Here is a 7,844-nt window from a genome sequence, read left to right on the forward strand (position 1 = left end):
TTCGATTCTATTTAGTCCGATTGCCGTCTCCCAATCTGGCGACTTTTATACTTGCGCCAGTTTTTATTTGAATCGCTAAATATAAAAAAAAGGGGTCATGTCACATTTTTCAATTTTTGTTTTGATGGATTCATGTAATAGACGCGCCAACGCATCGTTTTATGGTAAAATGGGCCAAGTCTCGCCTCTAGATGCCGAGAAAAAACGAACGTTAAAAGTAAAAAGGTGTCTAGTCCAGGACACTACCTCCTTTTTACATTTAGTTATCAAGAACGCTAACAGGTGGCAGTAGGGTTTCCTGTTGAGTTACCTTCATAAGGTTTTAAAACCTTATGAGGTAACTTCATAAGCAATGTAACGAAGAGTTCTTCGTTTACATTGCTTTTTGTTTTTTTGTTGGCCAAGGGTTGTTTGACATTATTAATAAACGTAGTCGTTAGTGAATCATGGAAGTGACATCAGACGAGGAAAACGTCTCGACGAAGCAAAGAAAATGAGAAATACATCGTATAGACGGAATTCGATTAAGAATGCCAGGCTCACGAAGGGAAAGCCCATATTAATCATGCTAGAAAAGAAATTGCTACAAAACTTTGCCCATCGTTAAGTGACAATACGTAAGTATCAAATTCACATAAGGGGTCATTCAAGTACTACGTCAGAATCGAGGGGGGAGGGGGTTTCGGATTTGCTGACTTTTGATGACAGGGGGGGGGGGTTTGAATGTTGCTTACGTCACCGACCCCCTTTTTGAAGATATGAAATATTCTAAGCTGCTGACGAAATTTTGCTGGCTGGGGAGGGGGGGGGGTCAAAAATGGCTGAAAATCTGCTTACGTAATACTTGAATGGCCCCTAACTTGTATGGGGACAATTTCACTTGGAGTAAATTAGGGTGGTATATTTGAGTGTTTTGCAGTATATATATCTCCAAATTAGGTTGTTTTTTTTTTTATCTTTAAGGTCGCAGGTAAAGTTCTTGGGTTGTCACGACTTACCACACGTTTCAAAGGCCCCCAAAGCCAAAAATTGCACGTATTAAGGTCCTGGGAGGGTATAGATTAGGGAAGTGCCGGCTGATGACACGTTCTTCTGTAAAATGTGTTTTAAGAACATTCTTAACACACGCCGCAGTGTGTGGGGGAGTTCCGTCTTACATAAAGATAGTGCCTGCAAGGGGCAGTCACGTGCTTGCAGAGCCGGAACTATTTCGTTCTGTAACAGCAATGCATATCGCTTCCCTGTGATCGAACATGTCACTGGACCTGTAGAACGTAACTCCTCGTAGTAGAGACCGAGAATGAATGAATGATGCAGTAAATCCACACCATACCGTCACTTGGTGAATGCAACGGAACCTCTAAGATAGCGTGCGGATTTTCTGGTTCCAAAATTCGGCAATTGTGAGGATTGACTGCGCCATCCAAGTGAAAATGCGCTTCGTCTGTCCAGAGGATATTCCGAGGCCATTCTGAATCGATTTCAACACGAGCTATGTAGAAACTGCAGTGAGAACCGGGGTCGAGCATCATAATCATGTGAAAGCAACCGCTGCAAAAATGTAAGTGTGTACGGATAATATCGGAGGATATTCCGCATGATCTTGTGTGCAGTTGAATGTGGCCTATCCAACGCCTGTGCTACACGCCTGACACTAGTGCTACCACTAGAATTTGAAGCTCTGTCCTCTTCCACGTAAAGCGAAACCTCCTGTACTGTGTCTATAGAAACGGGTTAATTTTCTTCCTCTTCTAGGACGAGCAGCTAACGATCCTGTGGTTTCAAATTTCGTTATTATACTCCGAAGGTTTTTAACATTCATTGAATCTTTTCGAATCCTCTCTCAAGTCCGATATTTCCGTAGAGCAGTTACTGCGGAATTGCTGTTTTGGTAAACCAATTTGACCAAGAAAGCGCGATCTCGTAAACTTATCGTCATTGTGAGCAGCAAACACTGAGAAACAAGATCTCCGCGAATGGAGGAAAATCTTGAAGAAATTCAAGAACTCAAAAAGGTAATAAGATGTCCTAACACACCAAGAAAAACAGATCTCTTACATTTCTAATAATCAACATACGAAGAGCCTTAGAACGAACTTCAGCAATCTGATTTTTTTGAGAACTTTAAATGAAAAAAACTGACATAATTTGCTTAAGTGAAATATGGATTGATGAAGATGAAGAATTCAATTATTACATATAGCAAATTACGAACATATGTGATTATTATTGTTATACAAACTGTAGAAGTTACAACAGATCGGGGGAGTAATTATGTATATAAATAAACAATTAAATCAACACAAAAAACATTAATTTCATTACAGCAGAAAATTTTTTTATATACCTCACAGAATATGTTGTTAATATTCTGCTTTCGTAACGTTCAAACTCATATACATTTACAATTAGTCAGTTTAATGAAGAACTAGAAATCAATATGAAAAAATTAAAAAGTAACATTAATAGTTGGCGATATGAACATCGATCTATATAATAAAACTAATGGAACATCACAATATTTAAACATAATGGCCGTAAATTGATTCGAACCACTGTACAAAAAAAATAACTCGATAAACAAACGAGTCACACATGCATAGGCTGACCATATTTCCTCGAGAGAGATACGGGACATTGCGTTTCCAAATACGGGAAAATACGGGACATTGCCAATTTTCGCCAAAAACAACGCCAAAACCAAACAAAGTTGCCAAATATTGTTGAAATTACGGAATAATCACAATGGCGGGAAATGATGCAAATTGCAGTGAATTACAATGTATTCCACGAAAAACAAACTTTCAAGGCAAATGTGGGAGATTAATATTCTCATACATAGTTGTAATTGTCGTAAAATAATTTATGAGTTGAAAAATAATGTCAATCTTTGACTTCAATAAAGAATAAAAATTCAAGTTGGCTTCGTGTAAAATACGGGAAAAACCGGGACACTTTTGCCAAAAAGTCGGGACGGCCAAAAAAACAGAAAATACCGGGACTGTCGTGGGAAATACGGGACGTATGGTCACCCTACACATGCATAGATCATGTCTTTTACAGAACAAAACGGAACACCTCACAAAACTTCACAGTATTTAACACTGATATCACTGACCACTACCCAATATTAGGAATTATAACCTCTTTTTCGATAAACAAGAAGAGAATTTAAATCATGAAGATCATGAAATAACAAAAATAGATTATGAAAAATTCATATCAATAATAAATTTCAATTGCATAACGAGAAAACGATTCGGTACAAAATAAATACGGACATCTCGTTGTTGATGGTGTTTGTTTGTTGTTTTGTAAGTGTTTCTGACAATGAATACTAATCTCTGGACTAAATCTGCCAAAAAAAAAATGGATAACTAAAGAAATACTTGCCAGAATAAACCACAAGGAAAAATTATACAAAAAGCATAAAAAAAAATCCACACATAATATTATATAAAAATGAGCACAAAAGTTATGACAAAAATTTAAAAATATACATAAAAAAGGTAAAACAAGAATTCTTCCAAAGGAGAGCTTTAAAGCTTGCGAAAACAATAAAAGATTGCGATGGCAAATTATTAGAAAAATGTATTAAATAAAGATTAAAAAAAAAAGACTTTACCACAGTTTTTTTTAAAATCCAAAACAGAACTTGCAGATAAATTTAATCATGAATTTATTACAAGAAATATAAATAATGGTGAGGAAAATGCAGATTTTTTTTGTACTTGTATAGAACAAGAACGCCCTTCAGACACCTCTATAAATTCCATGCTCTACCTTGAAACTGAAAGTCATATACTGAGACAAATTGTGGCAGAAATTAAAGCAAGTAGTTATGATCGAATTACCCCGAAAATGATGAGAATAATTTCCCACTACCACATATATGTGTTAAAAAATTAAGAGGATTCCTCAATAACAAATGGAGTATTTTATTCTGAACTAAAAACTCCCTCTTGCATCCTATTTATAAAACAAGAGATTCCAATGACACAAACAACTCTAGACCTATCCCGATTCTACCGATTTTTTCAAAAATTTTAGAAAAATGTACGAAATACCAGCTGATCAATTTTGTAAATCATCAAAAATTCTTTGCAACAAATCAATATGGCTTTCAGAAAAACAAAAATACAGAAATGACAACTCTAAAAATAACGGGTTTGATAACTAATGGAATAAATATTAAATATTAGTAGTTTTTGGCCTAAAACGAGCATTTGAGTATTTGGATCTAAATATCCTTAACAGAGAAACTTTATTCAGCCGATAAGAGGAAATATTTTCTAATTAGAATGAATAAATTCTAATTAGAATGGTTTAAATCTTACCACTACAATAGACGACAAGCTGTCATAATAGAGAAAGAAATTGGCGAATTTCGGGAAGTAAAAAAGGGAGTCCCACAGGGGTCGGTTTTGGGGCCGATACTGTTTTTAATTTACATAAATGAACTAAGCAAATTAAATCTCAATGGTAACATCATATCGTTTGCAGATGACACAGTTTTATATGTTGAGGATACAGAAATATACATTCTGATTAAAAAAACAGAAAAGGATCTATAAAAGATAAATCATTGGCTTATTAAACATAAATTAGAAATAAATACACAAAAAACTAAATTCATGTGCATGAAAACAAGAAATATAAATGAAAGTACGGAAATTCATGTAAAGTTGCATTAGAATGTGATTGTGAAGAAATAGGTAGAGTTTTTAATTATGAATACTTGGGAATAGTTATACAAGATAACCTAAAATGGGACATACATAGTGAAAAAATGATTAAAAAAAAACTCAGGATGTATTCAAGAGTCAAGTCCTTTATAAACTTAAATACATAGTTGATAATAACTTCTTAAAAGATATCTTCTATGCATCGGTTTACTCAAATATAAATTACGGAATATGTGCCTAGGAGCATATCATGACAAAGGCGTCGGAAGCGTTTGAGACATATGGGTGCTCAACTTGGTAAAAAAGGATTTTGATTTCTGAATCAATTTTGGGGTGCTCAGACTTCAGACTGGTGCTACAAATACTGTGGGTGCTCAAGCACCCACTGCACCGTCGCTGTTGCATTATGAAATATGAGTAGTTTAGACAATCTTTAGAATAAATTAAGAAAATTAATAAATGTTCCAATAGATAACAAAAAAATTCAGTGCCACATGTTGACACTGAGCCAGAACTACATGTACAGAATTTTTAAATCCATCATCAGAAATGAAGAATGGTTAGCAAAAAATATGAAAATAGAACCTCGAATACATATAGAAATATTTATCAAGTGGCAGCACCAACTGTGTGAATAAAACACAGGTCATACTCTGTGGTAGGGTTACCAGGTCCGCAGATTGAAGCCGGGTTTTCCTAGGAGTAGGTTTTTTCTGTGCCGCGCACACTCATCAATAGGAGAAGCAAGTAGGACTGTTTTTGTGTGTGTGTGTGGTTTTTTTTTTTTTTTTTTTTTTTTTTTGCCATACGCATTCATCAATTAGCCGCAGAACTTTTCTGTTTCTGCTTTTTTTAGAAAATTTATTGTTGTGGCCAGTTTGAATGTTCAGAATAGTGTCGCCCTTTATTGTGGGAAAGGGGATAAGTGACATCATTAAAAGGGTGCGAGCGCAGACGTCCTCTTTTCTCAGTTTTCGAATCTGGTAACCCTAGATCTGAAATGCGAGCCGATCTCCCCGTTAAAAGTCTCGCCACAGAGAGCAACGGCCCTACAACGCTACAGATGTTCAATCATTCACAACTTGAAATATAGATGACGCCACTAATTCACCATATACACACTCAGACTGTTAGGTATACGCACTCACATTTCCGGCACAACTCAATCGGTAGTAAATTGCCCATGGCGATAGACCGGAGCTGTGCTCGGTTAAGAAAAAACCTAGATCTGATCACCAAACTCGTCATCACGTGAGTCATACAGTAAAACCTCTCGATAACGGACACTCATCGACCAAAACTTATTTTTACCTGCCGAATAGCGGACAGGTACGGCAGACAGTAGAACCTCTTTTATACGACTTCCACATTTATGCCACTACCTTATTGTGTGTAAAAGTGATACACCGGTGGTTATGCATAATCATCAATCATCCCGAGAAAGGAAGTTTGATTAAGTTCCACTACATCTACCACTTTTACCGGTGATTACGCATAATTCCCAAATAAAGTCTGATAAATATGGAAAAAATTATAACCTTTCTTCTTTTCATATAACACATTAATTATTTTTACCCGTACGGCACGTTTACTACTCATATTTTGCATTAAAAATTAAATTAAAATAAAATAAGTGTCAAGAAGGAATAAACGTTCATAACAACATTATTTTTCATGTGTTGGCTTTCTTCACACGTATCAACATGCGCAAACAAAACCAACATGCATTACCATTCGGAATCGGAATCCCGGACCATAGAGGTGTTAAGTTATTTAACCGGGCCATTGTTAAGTTAATCAAGTAATTACAGTCGCCACCCCCCCCCCGTATTCGCAGGGGTTACGTTCTGGGGGTGACCGCGAATAACCGAAACCATAGTTTTTTTGTATATCTCGTTTATTAAACAGCATGAGAAGAGCAGGGTAACGCAGAGGTATGAGGGAATGTAAAAGAGGGTGTTGCGACTGTGTGTGTGTGTGTTGGCGATGTTTTCTGAAAGAACATTGTGATTTCTGTTTGCCGTTTCTTCTTCATATCATAAAGTATGTTAGATTGTGATGACAAGGCTTCATCTACCAATTTTTCTACATGGGATGAGCGTACCATAGGGCATAGGGGGATCTATGCCATGGAAACAATCTATTGCTGATTTGAACGTGTGAAGCCCTTCCGCTATGTTACTGATGGTGAACTTGTCTTCTACTTCTTTATCTTGATCTTCTTCATCTGGTACCGCTTCAATTTCAGGAGCAGTCAACTGCATTAATTCCTCCTATGTCAATACCTGAAGTTAGCTGTTCAACTTCCACTATATCCATCATTGAACCCTTTTCCACCCACCTGTTTCGCTATTATAGTCTCTTCTCAGTTGGCTCTGTAGAAATGTCACATTGTGGCCAAAGGTTAAATCCAACTCGAGGTGACTATTTCTCTCTTGGGAGCTGTGAAGGCTCTAGTGATGGCAGTAATGCCATTAGCGAACCATCCTAAACATGCATAACTCAAATTTTGTAAACAAAACACATGAATGACGGTTTCTGAGTGTTGCAAGAAAAAAAATTCCAATAAAGGAAGAAAAAAAAAAACCAGCGAATATTACCACACACTACCGAAACTGCGAATATGGAAACCACGAATACGGGGAGCCGACTGTAATTGACGGATTTTTTCATATTTACCAATACAAGCTTGGGATTATACATAATCACCGTTGAATATTATAAATTCTCGATTTATGAACAAAAATTCACAAATTAGAATGTGACAAAAAATATAAAGTTTGGCTGATTTTACTGTCCCATATGGAGAGTGTCCGCTAACGGGGAATGAAACAAATTTATGCCCTATTTCACGGGACCGGGGATCCGAGAAGTGTCCGTTAACAAGGAGTGTCCGTTAAGGGAGGTTCTACTGTATTTAATTTCGAGATCAAATGGCAGCACTAACAGACGACATAGAGAAAAACCTGTCTTCTGTTTCAATCAAAGTTTATTTGTTTTGGGCGGCTCCTAATGGCATGGGAAAATGAACTAAACTTCTAATTCAGTTCAATTTGTGAGCACCGCTCGTAGGAACAGAACCGAATGAAAAATTCGGGTCTTTTGGACCAAATAATTAAAAAAAATTAATTATTCGGACTAATTAAATATTGATTTGGA

This window comes from Pholcus phalangioides, unplaced genomic scaffold (assembly GCF_987345545.1).
Source record: "Pholcus phalangioides strain wild (caught in Gottingen) unplaced genomic scaffold, Ppha-v1.0 ptg000020l_1, whole genome shotgun sequence".
Taxonomy (NCBI): domain Eukaryota; kingdom Metazoa; phylum Arthropoda; class Arachnida; order Araneae; family Pholcidae; genus Pholcus; species Pholcus phalangioides.